The sequence below is a fragment of the Schistocerca serialis genome, chromosome 4 (genome assembly GCF_023864345.2).
Source record: "Schistocerca serialis cubense isolate TAMUIC-IGC-003099 chromosome 4, iqSchSeri2.2, whole genome shotgun sequence".
Classification (NCBI taxonomy): Eukaryota; Metazoa; Arthropoda; class Insecta; order Orthoptera; family Acrididae; genus Schistocerca; species Schistocerca serialis.
The window spans coordinates 391,203,224-391,218,683 of NC_064641.1; the positions used below are offsets into that span (position 1 = coordinate 391,203,224).

At 42.5% G+C, this 15,460-nt stretch overlaps 1 long non-coding RNA gene across 1 annotated transcript in view; it reads left to right on the top strand.

Annotated features, from left to right (window-relative positions):
- The first annotated feature begins 1,675 nt into the window (after window positions 1-1,675).
- Window positions 1,676-15,460, top strand: part of LOC126474897 (uncharacterized) — a 503,290-nt gene continuing 489,505 nt past the window's right edge. The window contains exon 1 of the long non-coding RNA XR_007586594.1: window positions 1,676-1,814. This is a non-coding gene — a long non-coding RNA (uncharacterized LOC126474897). The remainder of the gene's footprint in view (window positions 1,815-15,460) is intronic.

Consider the following 15,460-nt stretch of genomic DNA (forward strand, 5'->3'; position numbering starts at 1 on the left):
AAATTATGAGCCTCCTCGTAATCTTCTTCAAATTACCATCTTACAAGCTGTAGCATGTTCATATCTTGTGTTCTTAATAAAACAAAGCTAAAATGTATATTTCTGTAAAACGGAGCATGCTTTGTAGAAGGTTTTTATCGTGAGCTACATTAATACTTTGTCGTGTGATACAGCCCAGTTCATTACTTGCACATACTCTTTTCTAGTAATGCCTATGGACTTTACTCCTTTCACTGCTCACATTTAATCTGTAGAGTATTTAAGATTTAGCTTCTTTTTATACTGTATCATTTCCACAATATTCTTGGTTTCATGTGTTCACTTCTGGCGTGGCAACTGTTCAATCCACTGACTGTCTTCTTTTTCTTATCTTTACAATCTATTTGTTCTCCAAACGATGGTGAAGACCAGTTTTTCTTGATGATTCATTTCTTGTGTCTCTCACTGTACAATGTCAGTATATAATGCCCATCGGATACATCTCACCCTTCCTCTTTCTTTCTGCATGTCAGTGTATTTAAATAATGACAGACACCTCCTTCATCTCAGTGAACCATCGTTGTATCAACATCTAGGTCCACTTAAGATTATGAACAGAATTAAAACTATTAGAAATGATTCACTCACTAACATAACATTTTCTTCTTGGGAATACTGTCAGCTGAAAATCTAGGCATCTGTTTTATGATCATTTGAAACTAGATTTGTTTAAAAAGTTAGAGAGATACCCTTCTCTTGGTTAACAATTAAGCTTAAATATTGTTATTCCCAATGTGGTTCTTTATCCAATATATTTATGTTAACTTTCATTCCAAGTTTTATCTCAGTTTTCTTTTCTTTGTGGAATTTGATTCAGTGAATCTGGTCCTCACTTGAAGCAAGTTTTTGATTATTTCCTTTGTGATATCATTTTAAAGACATATTCAGAATCTATACTAATGATTTTTGAGTCTGTCTGTGCTTTTTGTATTTAGTCCTAAAGCTTGATTTGCTTTATAAATTGCTGATGATGTTGTACTTCCCATTTATATGTGCATTTTGCTTCTCTGTGAAGTATAAACACTGTTTTACTGGAGTGTCTATGTTTCTGTGATGTCAAGTCTGTCGGTTCTAGTTGCTTACAAAGGCTTTGCATACAATGGTCTGTTTTAATGAGAAGAAAGGTGTATCACACGAAACAAAAAGCAGCTTTGGAAGCGTTTTGTTCGCCCCTTTATGAAGAATAAACGGAAGTGTTAGGTAATGAAAGGCTGTGTTGCCTATACATACGAGTTAGCAGCCTTATTAAAGTTTCGTCTGGGGTTTGTGCTTTATTTGAAACTCATTCATTCATTTCAAGTTCGCTGTCTCTTGCACATTTATCGTAAAATACTTAATCTTAAAGACGTATTTTGCGTATTAACTGGCGAATATACTCAGGTTTATGAAGAATACTCCAGGTGAGCTACAAATAAAGCCAGAGAAGTAAATCTCTAGTTTGCGGTATTCGATAGTAAGAAGAATTTTTAATCGGAGAGCTTGGCTGGGCGCATGAAGGCCGCCTTGTCTGGCGGCGAGCGCTTCTATGCGTCCTTAGTGCCACACTGCGAGGTGGGGAGAACACGAATCGTTCGTTTTTCTACCGCTAGATGCCGCGCCGACTGTGATGGCGACAGACTAGTTGTGAGAGAGTACGGCTGTCGTGAAAGGGAAACACATCTGGCGCGCTTGTGGAGCGCTTTTTTCTCGAAAGATGCGGTGCGTGTGTTCAGTGTTCGTCTGTGGTAACTGTGTTCCACGAAAAGGATGGCTGTTTCCTGCAAAGTTTCGCAGAAGTAAGTAAAAAATCTGTACTTCATTGTGGCTAGTTGCGCCTCTCACAAGACGATAGTCGTTCAAGGACTCTTTTGTGCGCAGTATCTTGCGCTGTTTGAGTGAATTTTGTGTGTGTGTCCATCGTGAAGGATGAGTGACAATGCAGGTATATTTCTCTAATCAGTGTTGGTGTACAAAAGATTGGAAAACAAACGTATTAAGGGTGATTTTGTGGATGAGAGAAAGCAGAATGATGCAGTTTATTTCTTTCCGCAACTGAGCAGGGAATTATGTACGAGACACAGTGTCTTTTAGCTCCAGTACATACTTAACCATTTCTTCACGGCTGTGCAGAATGATTTCGAGATTAGTCTGTCATGTAATAACTAGTGTTCAGAACACTGTCTATAATTTCTGGTTTGATTACTTTTTCAAAGTTCTTCAACACTTTTTTATTGCCTTGATTTCTACTGATATCACCAGTGAAGCAACATTAGCAACCTCAAATCATTTGTTGTAGACAGAAAACGCCTTCTGGTCTTCTTTCAGTAGAGATATTCATCGTTAAAATAAGTTTCAATGCTGAACTGAAGCTCCCTGTGCCAACCATCTGGTGTAAGTGTTCTTTGCGTGTGAGTAGTGGCGATACCCCTCGTGTGCTTCTAACCAGCAGATAATTTGCTTCGCGATGGTTGGCAGCGCCTGAGGCGAGCCTGACACTGGTATGAATGGCAACAGTGGCTGGGTGTGCGAACAGGCAAGCCCGCAGTGCTGCGAGGCTACGGCGTCATAGCTGTTGCGCTGTTGGCCGCTTTCGCTCGTCACTCGCTCTCCTTGACCTGGTCGGTAGTCACGACCTGCCGCAACAATGCCTTCCTTGCGGTCTTCTCCGCTGTGTGGAGGTGTGTTCCAGTGCTGCCAAGTCACTCGGCTGTTGCTGGCTGCCTGCTGCACAGTGCACAGCCAGCTTGCAGGCGCTCTGAGACTGTGAGCTCAGGGTGGCTGCCCTGTTTGTCTGCCTCAAGGGTTTCAACAATTTACTGGGCAATTTCATTTCTTTAGCACTTTTAACCAGCAGTGATTTACTTTTGATCATTGTCAGAACATGTGACAAGTTGTTCATTGCCTCTTCCTCTCTTTGCTTCTCCTTGTATCTACTTACAAATATCCTTTTGCACTATAGTGATGACTGCAGTATATTTCAGCCCTTTTTGTGTCATTTAACAACCTCACAATTGTTGCAATATGAAATGGTATCTATAACTGCTGTTCACTCCGATGCACTCAGCATGTGTTTTCAATCTTCCCAAAAATATTCCGCCACCTGTTTCATGTTCACTTGATCACTCAATTAAGACAATCTCCATAATTAATAGCATTCTGTGTCATTTCATCACAATATCTGGACGATCAATTAGTCGCAGTTCAGTCGCCTTACTTCACCATGGAATAAATTATCTCTGTATTTCTGCGTGTTCTCTCGATAAATCTCTCTTCAGATATAACAGAAACGTTATACAGTTTGCTCATCTTCACCATAAAAGAGCAGTTTGTTTATGGAACTTTTCCTCCAAGCTGGGGTGTCTCAATTGGTGTTCCTTCATTAGCGGATTCACAAATATACAAAGACGAGATGTAACCTGAAAATTAAAAAAAATAGCACTATGTTAGTACATTTATTGTTATTGTAGTGAAAAACAATACAGTAACACAAAAAGGCATAAAAAAATTACTGGAAATGATATTTTATCTTACCTGGAAATTTCTTTTCCTATGTCTTACATTTCGAAAGATACGTCAGATAAACAGCTATATATATCTCTGGTGTGATGCTGATAACACTATCACATTTTCTGCGTTCTTGTTGTGCAGTGCTAATCATTATAACCGTAAAGAAGATATCGAACTGTGGATGTCGATACCTAGAAATGTTATCTCACTAATGTTTGTTTACAATCAAGTAATCTGAATGATTTCTCGCGTGGCTAACTGTATTATTAAAATAAGAGACTCAGCTGCAGCGGCAGTTGCCCGAACGCGAATGCAGGCGGCAGCGTCCAAATGCTTGTGTGGCCCGTCTAGATAGGGCTAACCAAGGCCAGAAACAAGTTTGGGAGGAGAGGGCGCGCCAACGCTCGGTTCGGGGCCGGCGCAGTCGCAGCCACGTCCTTGTAGCGCTGGTTACTGACCTGCGCAATGTGCCCATGGTTGAGCCCCGCCGCGTTGCCAAGCGACCACTGTGCGGCGCTGCCGGCTCTGTGGCCGTGCATTGAGTTCTGATGACGTGACGTTGCCTCTAACCCAGGGTGTCACGTTAGCTGACCTGAATCAGCTTAGAAGCACTGTTCAAGATAAAACTATCACGAATTTTGTGAATTAAGATTTCATTCCACACTAATACTAATCTGATAGGTATTTTTGTTTGAAAACCAAGAAAAATAGAATTTCTGGGATATTAGGAAGCAGACTGCCACTGCTTTTACTGTTGTGTTTCAGACAAAAGCATGAAGCTTTTTGCAGTTTGAGTCATATTATAAAATCACCATTGATGGGCTAAAAATTTACGTTTTATGCCATTTTGCACTTCTTGGCCAAATGTTACTACAATTTATTTATCCTAACTGAGATCAATAACCTTATGAAAACTACATATTATTAAAATTTAGATTAAACAAAATATGGCTACACAGATAATTTATTATCAGATGTGTATCGCACTTTTAAAATACATATTTGCTGAAAATATCATTTTATTAAGAGTATAGAGCTTATATTCAAACACCCATTGTGTTTTTACGATACATGGCAATGGAAGAAGATCAAATATCATTTATATCACTCTAGGACGTCAAACCACAGAGGGTACTACCATGTAGAGAGAAGAAATTTGATAATGTCATTTACTGTACACTTTGTAATTAAAAAGGATGTGTATCTTTTTCTTATGATGTCACAGATGTCCAATAATATGCTAATTATGGCAATATTTTAATTTGATAAGAACATTTTGTACAGAATTACAACATCTAGAGATGATACTTGTTTCAAAACAAAGTTTTGTTTCGAAAGATAAAGTAACTAAATCACCAAAAGTCTGTGAAAGATGTTTGTTAAGGAATATAAGTTAATGCACTGGAACTGCACTAATAATAAACTACAGATTTGACCATATTTCATCAATAAGCAGCAGATTAAAACAATGTTGTCAGTCTTGTGACACTTTAGGAGCGATTTATGTTGTGCTATCTCTAGTTTTACAACTGGAGGCTGAAAAACAATGTAATCTCTTCTTGCTTAACTGCTTCATTCGATTTATCTGTATTATCTAAGGAATTTGTTTTCACTGAAACAAAACTCCTAAGTTTTATAAGGTGGAATATTGTGTTGTACAATAACTCTGTGATTAGTGTATCAGTATTCTAAACAGTAACCATCTGCAGAAGTAAGACACGACTGCACTTCAGGCTAAGTAAATTTTTTCATCTTAGTGCAGAATCTGACACTTCCCAGACCTCAGTAAAACATGTGGAAAGCGTATATTACTCTTACAGATGGTCGTTCTCTGACTAATCTTTGTCATCGAAATTTTAGAAGCATTGAATGATTCCAACTATTAAAACTGATAACTGAAGAGAAGAAAGAAAAAGCAGAGCTTTTCTTTACTTCCAACACTTGTGCATTAAAACAATGAAAAGTGTGCTACAAAATGTATGTTTCAGTGGTAGTGAAGATTCAGAGTTTCACCTGAATATCAAATTGAGTATCTTAGCTTAAATGTAAAAATAATAAATGAATTTTGTATTAAGCCAAAATTATTTATAATTCGCCATACCTATGACACCAATGTATATTACCAAAATCAATTTTAAATGTCACAAATAATACATGAGTTACTTGTAAATGGTATCTCACAAGCATATTGGGGACCTGGTCAATTAAAATAGACACTGGCGTTGTTAGTGTTATATAGTCAATGAGGTAAATCACAATTCGATGTAGATGCAGCAAGTCTTTGACTTTTCAACTATTCTGCCACAGCTGGTTTTCTGGCAGTGAATGTCTAGATACTTCTAAATAAATATGATGAAAGCGTTAAATGTGAATGTTGAGAAGCTTCAGTCTCCTTATTAACTGAAAGGATGGTACCAATTATATTGTGGTGTTATTTCTAGGTTGCAATGAATATAATGGAAGTCATTGGATAGCTTGTGTATGTTGGCAAATTACCATCACAGTTGTGATGCAGTACAGAAAAATGCATTAAGAAGTCACCTATTACTGCGGTAGCAGTAAGTGATTCTTTTGTCACGAGACATACTGTACAGAAAAGTGAAGTAAAATTGCAAATATTATTCACTTTAGAGGTGTAAACGTTTCCAGGTAGAGCACAAATTTGTCAGGTTCACACGGCATAAAAGCAATATTTCATCTAAGGCGGCTGGTTGGATAGCAGAAATATTCCGTCGTGATGATTTTAGATATGTCTTCAAGCTGTCACAAGCAGAGGATAGATGTTTCAGGAAATTCATCTCAAAAGGCTGCATTAGTACAATTTATTTACCACCTGTTTCAGTCAAAGACCACCGTTTGGTACGAAAAATTGGGCAATGAGTGACATATAATTTGTCTTGGCCAATTTTTGGTACCAGATGATGGTCTTAGGCTGAAACCGCTAGTGAATAAAATGTTGTAATGTAGCCTTGTGTCATTAGTTTCCTAGAACATCAAAAGGAGTATAGCAGCAAATGCATTAAAAAGGCTCCTGTCATTATCCTGTTTCTCTGTTTGGGAGAATTAAAAACTACAATTTTAATGGTGAGAATGTGATGTAGTATCCAATGTCTTTGGACCTTTTTAATGCCATGCAACTAAATTGGTACCAACAATCCTATTCTAATGGAATAAGGCGATAATAGCTATCATAGTTTTAGCCCAGATAGATGTCTGATTATGTCATCCGTTGTATAGCATGTAGTATACTGACAGAGATAACCACTGAATGCAGGGAAGGAAGAGAAAACTAATATTGCGTGCACTGATGTACAAAAGCTTTCTAATTGGAAAGGATTCTCAAGCTGGGTATTGAAAGTAAAACAGTCCAATACCAGCTAGGCTGGGGACAGTTGTTGATCCACGAGGAAGATTTAGAATAAATAGTGTGGCAATGTGGTGTTCTGTTCTGATATTAAGAGACTTCTGCCAAACAGAAGCAGGTTACACTTTCACGATCTACCAGTCGAGAAGTTAGAGGACACTCAAGAAAACAACTACATAGCTAGTAATTCCAACTAATTTGATATTAGACCAGTTAAAAAGTAGTAACATAATCTACGATCAATTTCATCAGTGAGTGGCCATAATAATGAAATTTGGGAAGTACATCCAGACTGTGAGGCAGGTTTGCTAACTTGTGTCATGCAGGAAATGCTAATAGAAACTGAATTCATCTACAGGTCGCTTCATGCTAAATCAGGACTAAAGAAGGTGGAAGTGGTTCACTGCCCTGTTGAGAGAGACAGTGCAGTCACACTGATGGACAAGAATCAGAAAGGGAGCAGACCATGGTCTTGCTGGAGGAACCATCATGGTATTCTTCTCAATCTGCATAGGGAAACAAAGGGAAAATACGATGACAGGCGTTGCCGTAACTAGATCAACGTTATGAAGTATTAATGCTGCTTGTGGACTCTAGAGACGGTAACTGAGAATAGAACACTGGCAGATGAGACAAAGTTGTCTTAAAAATGTTGCAGACGAAATTAGAAAAGGGATTACCAAACAAAACAATAAAATTTGGGTTATACTTGCGTTATGGACAGAGGAAAATTGTAGTCGAGTTCAGCCTAGTAAAATAATATGATAATTCAGAACCAAGCTCATTAAAAATGTGAAAGAGTTGGGATAAAGGAAACAGATCGATAAGTTACTGGACGGAACGACTGAAGGATCCACTTATATTCGGCAGCATGGTACAGCCCATAACTGCACCAGATTTTATTATGTAACCTTGTCCTCATCATTAAATAGCAAATAATGGAGCTATTTAACAGTCACAGGTGGAGGCGTGTTATTCACATTCTAAAACGATTTGGTACAGAGTTTTAGCGAAATGAGGTACGTTCTGCTTAGCCACTGCTGAAGCATATCTCCGAAAATTGGCGATCAGTGTGTAGCTTATATACTAATACGGCAAAGGACGCGACAGTTCAAGACAATGTAGAATGACACGTGAGAGAAAATTTCCTTGTGTGTTGATATCCTTCAAGAATGGAGGGAAAGACGAAGAATATGATGCCAAGGTGAGCTATGAATACATGGAGATTGTCATAGCCAAAGACAGCACGAAACAGACGCCAGTGGAGTCAATCTGGAAAAAACCTGTGGGATGCTGCAGCGCCAACAACTGAACGATGACACAGATCGCAGCTGGATAATATACATGGTGTGTGAACTAGGCAGTAGACAAGCAGATCTTCCTGAGAACTGGTTCTTTTTGTCTAGTATACAGAACAGGAATACTATCTAAATGTAAGCTAGGTCATAGTTCAGTTGTTGGTGCTGTAGTATTCCGAAGATTTTTCTAGACTGAGTCCACATTTTACGCTTGCGACCTGAGTGATTGTTCAGTGTATCCTCTGTTGTGTAACAGGATTAAAAGCCCTCTATCTGAAATGAATTTCCTTTGAACAAGCTGCGAAGGAAACTAGGAGGTATCTGGAAATAGATTAAAGATTAGGGAGAAGAAATGAAAAGGTTTAAGGTTTGCCGATGACATTCTAATTGTTAGAGATGGACGAGGACTTGGAAGGGCGGTTGAACGGACTGGATAGTGCCTAGCTGTAAGATGATCATCGACAAAAATCAAAAAAAGGGTGAGGGAATGTAATTCAGATGATGCTAGGATTAGACCAGTAAGTGAGGCACTTGCAAGTCGTAGATGGGTTTTGTAATTTAGGCAGCAAAATAAACGACGAATTTAAATGTTAGGAAATCTTTTCAGGAAGTATTTGCCTGGAGGGTCGCCTTGTACAGAACTCTAAGTGGACCACGGAAAGTACAGACAATAACAAAATTAAAGTTTCTGAAACATGCTGAAGATTAGAAAGGTCGATTCAATTACTAACGAGGATGTAATGAATCGAATTGTGCAGAACATAAATTTGTGGCACAAGTTGGCTCAAAGAAGGGACTGGTTGGTAGGACACATCCTCAGGTATTGAGTAAACCTCAATTTGGTAACAAGAGGAAGTGGAGGGAGATGTAGGCTTAGTAAAGTAAGCAATTCTAAATGCCTGTACAGGTTGGGTGCACTGGTTATGCCAAGAGGAACTCTAGACAAGCAGTGAGCTGCATCAAAGCAGTATTTGGAGTGAATAACTCAGCAACAATACAGTCACAGCACCAACGATCGAACCACGACCTGAGCAGCACGTGGACAGTATACCTGGGCTTTGGCGGTGGACACACAGATGCTTCTAGGAATTTTCATACCTATTGGTTTGCTTCCACGGCAGGTGTAATTTCCAATGACGGAAATAAAAGTAAGCTTGGAGACTGATATTAAAATTCAGAGTAAAAGGATATCAGTGATGATTTGGTGATGACATCGCTTCCTCAGTAAAAATGAAAGTTTACAAGATCTGTTGAATGGAACAGTACAGAATATGGATTAAGTGTAAACCGGAAGCAAGGCAAAGGTAATGAGATGTAGCAGAAATAAAAAAAGCAAGAAACTTAATATCAAACTTTGGGGGGAATCACGAAGTAAGCGAAGTTAAGGATTCTGCTACATTGGAAGCAAAATTACCAATGACAGACGAAGCAAGGAAGACACAAAAAGCAGACTAGCACTGGCAAAAACGGAATTTCTGTCTAAGAGAAGTCTACTAGTATCGAACATAGCCGTTAATTTGGCGAAGAAATATCTGAGAATGTACGTTTAGAGTACAACATTGTGTGCTAGTGAAACATGGACTGTGGGTAAACGGGGATAGAAGAGAATCCAGACATCTGAGATGGAGAGCTGACGAGGTTCTCCGCAGAATCAGCGAAGAACATAACATTTGGAAAACACTGACAAGAAGAACGGACAGGACATGTTTTACATCAGGGAATAACCTCTATGATACTAGAAGGAGCTGAAGATAAAAACTGAAGCAGAAGACAGAGATTTCAAAACATCCAACAAATAATTGAGGCTGTAGGGTGGAAGCGCTACTCTGAGATGAAGAGGTTAGGGTAGAATAGGCGTCAAACCAGTCAGAAGACTGATGATTCCGAAAAAACATACTTTCCATCTGCGATACAGGTGATCGTTCACTGGATTTTCCGTCGCCTAGCAAGAAGTTGACAAATGCAAATCATTGTAATGTGAACATTTTAGGTTAGGCTTTACCGTGACTGTTATTGATATCGAATGAAACAGCAAATTTGCTGTTACCAGTCACTGTTTATCCTGACGCGTTTCGAAGGTTTAAACCTCCATCATCAGGTGGATTTACATGTGTTAGTATGACGTGTGTGTTGATTTTGGTTGACGCTGTGGCACCGTCTCCAGTGGTCATGGGCTCCTTTCTCTGTCCTAATACATCACATGTAAACCGTCATATTTTGTAAACAAAGATGGTCGCAAAGATCTTGGTTTACGAAATATGACTCTTTACGAGAAAGAAAGGAGCCTGTGACCACTGGAAGTAGCACAAGGTACCCCAAAACCGTAACACAACACAGACATGTGACATACTAACACATGTAAATCCACCTGACTATAGAGGTTTATACGTTCGAAATGCGTCGTGGATATAAATAAACAGTGACCGATAATAGCAAACTTGTTTATTTAAAATGCAGATAAGCAGACCTTTCGTGGGAGTGAAAACACACATTTTCTTGGACGCAATCACTTGATCGTTAGATGGTGTCGAGCAACAATCGCTATCATCAGAATAACTGAAACAGACTGATGGTGGTCTCCAAGTAATGAGAATCTGACAAAGCATTATTTAGCGACCGTCATGACGATGCTTCAAAAGTTCTGATGACGGCCAATGGTGACCGGTGCTGCTAAACGTTTTTGTGACTGCGTCAAAGGAAATGAAAAAGAAAAATCAGCAACTGTCCCCGAAAAAATGTAATTTTTCTACAAACATGGAAATGAGTGTAACAGTATTGACGAGTGGAGAGATGAGTGAATGGCTTTTTGGAGAAGGCAGAAGCAGCGCGATAGGAAAGTTGCGGCGTAAGCTCCTGAGGACATCGGCCTGTCAGATGCGGCCTACAGTTGCGGATGTAGCGATAAAATTATCAGATGGACGGCTGTCGACGCGCAGGGCATTGGCGTGGCAGGGTGCGGCAGCCTCGCCCCTCGGTCAAGCAGAGCAAGCGATCGACGCCACCCGCGGCCAGCAGCAGGCACCCCCGCCGCTCGCGCCTGCGCCTTAAGGTAGACCTTACTCACCCCAGGGTGGCTGCTTTTCGGAGACGACGTCCTCGGCCGGCGGGTCGCGGCGCGTCGCCCGCCGCCATCTTCGCGCTCGGCTCTCCCCCTCCCCCTGCGGCCCCCGCCCGAGCCCCCCCCCCCCCCCCCCCCCCCGCGCGGGAGCCCCTCCCGCGGACCCCCCACCAGGCGCGGCGGGCGGTTTTCGGCTTTGTGCTGGCGGCGTGGCGGCGGCGCTGCTGCGGGGTCAACGGCCGGCCCCAGACGGCACGGCGTAGCGCGTCAACCCACCTGACGTTGGCCGAGGTTAGTGCGCGCCCGCGCGCCCGCCGACCTTCGGCGCGTTCGTTGCCTTCGCCACGGCCCGCCCTGGCAGGCCTGCGAAAAAACGACCAGCCAGAAGCTCCAGACGTCTGCGCCTGGCGCGCCCTCCCTAGTTTGCACGCCTGGCTCCAGCTGCCGTGCCGCCACCGCCGCCGCAGCTTGCGTGCCGATTCTTTTCCACCTCTTCCCTTCCCGTCCCTCTTCCTCTCGCCCTCGCTGCCCCGGCCCGGCGTCTCGGCCTTTTTATTATTTTTCGCGGTCCGTCGCACAAAGGGCCCGGTTGTGCGTATCGCGCCGGCGGTCCTCGCTGAACGGTTTGCCCGCAGCATTGTTCGCGGCCGGTCACCGCTGGAACTCTCCTCGCCATCTGTCGACCGCCGTCTCCTTTGTCTCCGTTTCCTCTTCTCGTTTTCACTCGGTGCACGATTCGAGCGCAATATAAATTTTGTTGGCCTAGGCCACGTGCAGCGGAGCCTGCGCAGAATGCGCTCTCTGGTCACGGCAGACAGAACGCCTGAGATTCCTGACCGTACCCTTTCACAGCTTCCAGAAGGTTTCTATATCTTCGTCTGCGGTTTCTCAGTCGCTCTGAGTGAGTGAGACAGCATTCGTGCATTGTACCGGAACCATATATTAATCATTTCGCCTTGCCAATCACTGACGGGAACAAAGAAAAACTAACGTCGCTCGCCGGCCGGTGTGGCCGTGCGGTTCTAGGCGCTTCAGTCTGGAACCGCGTGACCGCTACGGTCGCAGGTTCGAATCCTGCCTCGGGCATGGATGTGTGTGATGGCCTTAGGTTAGTTAGGTTTAATTACTTCTAAGTTCTAGGGGACTGATGACCACAGATGTTAAGTCCCATAGTGCTCAGAGCCAATTGAACCATTTTTGAACTAACGTCGCCCACACTCTGTGCGAATTGTATTTCATCCTTTCTTCACCATACTTGAAAGAACATTATCTTTGGAGCTCTCTGTTGTAACTGAACCCTATATTCTGAAAAGATTTTTAGCAAATAAGCTAGTTCTCCCCCTTACAATTTTTCAATATACGAGTCTGACGATTTCGGCATCCTTCGACAGAATGAAAGTATGGTCACTACGTTTCCGCGATACACCCCTGAGAAACTGACAGAAATGAGATAATTTGCAAGTGATAGTAAATTTGGCAATAAAAGACAAAAGTACATTTTCTTCTGCTGTAATATCATGGACAATTTCAGTGTCCGATACTTGCAAGTACCTCTATCTCGAGCACGGATGAAGCAGAACACATGTGAAGCAGAACACATGTGATTTTATTTCTTGTAGAACGACCAATACTATCGCCTTCTCTTCGTCCTCAGACACAGTGCATATGAACACCTATCGATATGGTTGTAGACAACTGAAGCCCTATCAGTGTAATAAACGCTGCCATTGGCCACTTTGCCGCAGCCATATGTAACCGTTCATTTTCTTTCTTTTGTTCTTTTTAAAATAACGTAACTAGCAGTTACTCTGACTACTAATATAATTATCGAATACTGTAACAATGAAAAGCCCAGTGCACGACTTAATTTCGCTAGCACGGTTCAAACATGCACAGAAATAGTGCAACAGTTCAGACACTGTATTTTCGCGCAGTCTATCCAACCTGATTCACTTTTCTCCTATTTTTACTGAAACAATGCAGCCAGAAGCTACGAGGTTTCCTTCAACGATGACAAGACCGATGCCTTCCTCTATATCCTTGCAACATCAGCTTTGAGCTCACTCATTGTTCTCGATGTCGACAGTAAAAAGAAAACTCTAGAAAGAAGGAATAACAAATTCTATCATATTATACACTAATTGTAACCACTGTAGGAATTTCCAATAAATACACAGCATCGACTCCGGAATTCCTCATATTTAAATCAAGTGTCGGCGCTACATATATTTTTGGCGAATACAGAATCCACGTGAGTAGTGAAACTAATACGTCAGCGGAAGTTGGGATGTTCTGATTCCGTACCTCTGCGGCAAACATTTCGCATCACTTACGTTAAAATTCGCCAGACACTGACATTCTCAGTCTTGAAAATAGTATGCACCTTGAATGTTACATCGATCCAACAAGGCTAATGCCGATATATCGCCATATCGCTGACATACAGGCCTTTGCCAAAGGACTAGGATATTTTCAAAGCGTCACTAACATATCACAAAACTTTTAGACAGAAAAATCGATAAATAATCGGCACCGCTTGTAGAAGTTCCTGTGTTGGAGCTACTTGCTGGTCGATGAGTATTCAGAACAAATACAGCCTATGCCAGAGAGTGGGCCATCAGAAAGGGTTGGAAGTTCTTCCGATTTTGTTCGTTCCGGAGCAAATGTTGCTCGTCAGATGAAGTCGAGAGCTGTCTTGGCATTTAATCACAGTCGCTACCGAATTTTGGTATTGCTGTGGTCCAACAGTGTCCAAAGTGTAGGTGAGCGCCTTAGTTTTTCGTCAGAACTTCGGGATAAAGTCATAAAAATTTTATCGTGTTTATATGTAATTTAATCATCTCTTTGATCAGTCTCTTTAAGACAGTTGTTTCGCACAGTATTGCCTTCCAGCGACGCGTGTAAATGATCCCTAGACGTTTTGACTGTCGCTGGCCAGCTATGTAAACGCTTTGCACCGTTTTTCTCATTTCCTGCTCTCAAATTTGCTTGGCACTGGAGTTTTTACACTGTTCGGATTCCTTTCGACGCGCGCGTTCCTCTGACTCGCGTTTCCTACCGTTCCGAACATATCTGCGCGTCATATGAGACAATTTCTTTCATCATTTTGTGCTTTTCCATTTAACACCGATTTTCACTTATATTCCGGCGAATTCCTTTTTGTCCACTTTGGGTCCGGTCCGCAGCTCCCTTCAATGACAGCCAAATCAGTGTCCTAGCTAAAGTTTCCACGCTGCACCAATTTCTAACTTTACACAAAGCTAGAGCGTAGACAGGTATGATGACGTCAGAAGCAAAACAAAAACCGCGCGACAAACACGCACAGACGTGATGAACCCGTTGTGTGTCCTATCACTGTTGACGCGTTATTAGTCACAAGTTATTAGAGATCGAAAGTGGCGATTTCTAGACACACAAGGAAGTTGGACCGACGGGCGAACAGACGTTTCCACGTCAAAATACCAGAGGTGTGAAGCGCACTTCGGGACGGTAAGTGTCGAGGATGGTCCCCGCCGCGGGACGGCGGATGCTGGCGAGTCTAGACGAGCGGCTAGGGAGGCGCGCGGCAACTGGTCTGCGCGTGGCCCCGGCGGGGCAGCGGCCGCGCCTCGGATAGCGCGGCGTAGCGGTCTGCTCGGAATAGAACAAGCGTGACTCAACATTATAGAAGCAGCGGCAGTACTAGTAGTAGCGGCGGCGGCGCGGCAAAAAGTCGCGGCAGGGAAACATAACCTCAAGGTGAGAAAGTGTAGTCCATTGAGCCCCGGGGCAGCCACTCAGTCAGTGTGTCACGCGCTATCCTAGCTGGCTGGCTGGCTAGCTACCTAGCCTAGCTCTGCCGCGTAATCGCTCAACGGGACTCCACGGCAGCGGTGGCGGCGGCGGCTGGCGCACCGTTGCATGGCTGCGACTACGTGGCAGCCGCCTCTGCCAGTCGCCGGTTTCCACTTTCTGCACCACATGTTCCCAAATTATAAGAGTCGAGGGGCACGAGAGGGAAGCAGCGGTTGGGAAGGGAGTGAGACAGGGTTGTAGCCTCTCCCCGATGTTATTCAATCTGTATATTGAGCAAGCAGTAAAGGAAACAAAAGAAAAATTCGGATTAGGTATTTAAATCCATGGAGAAGAAATGAAAACTTTGAGGTTCGCCGATGACACTGTAATTCTGTCAGAGACAGCAAACGACTTGGAAGAGAAGTTGAACGGAATGGACAG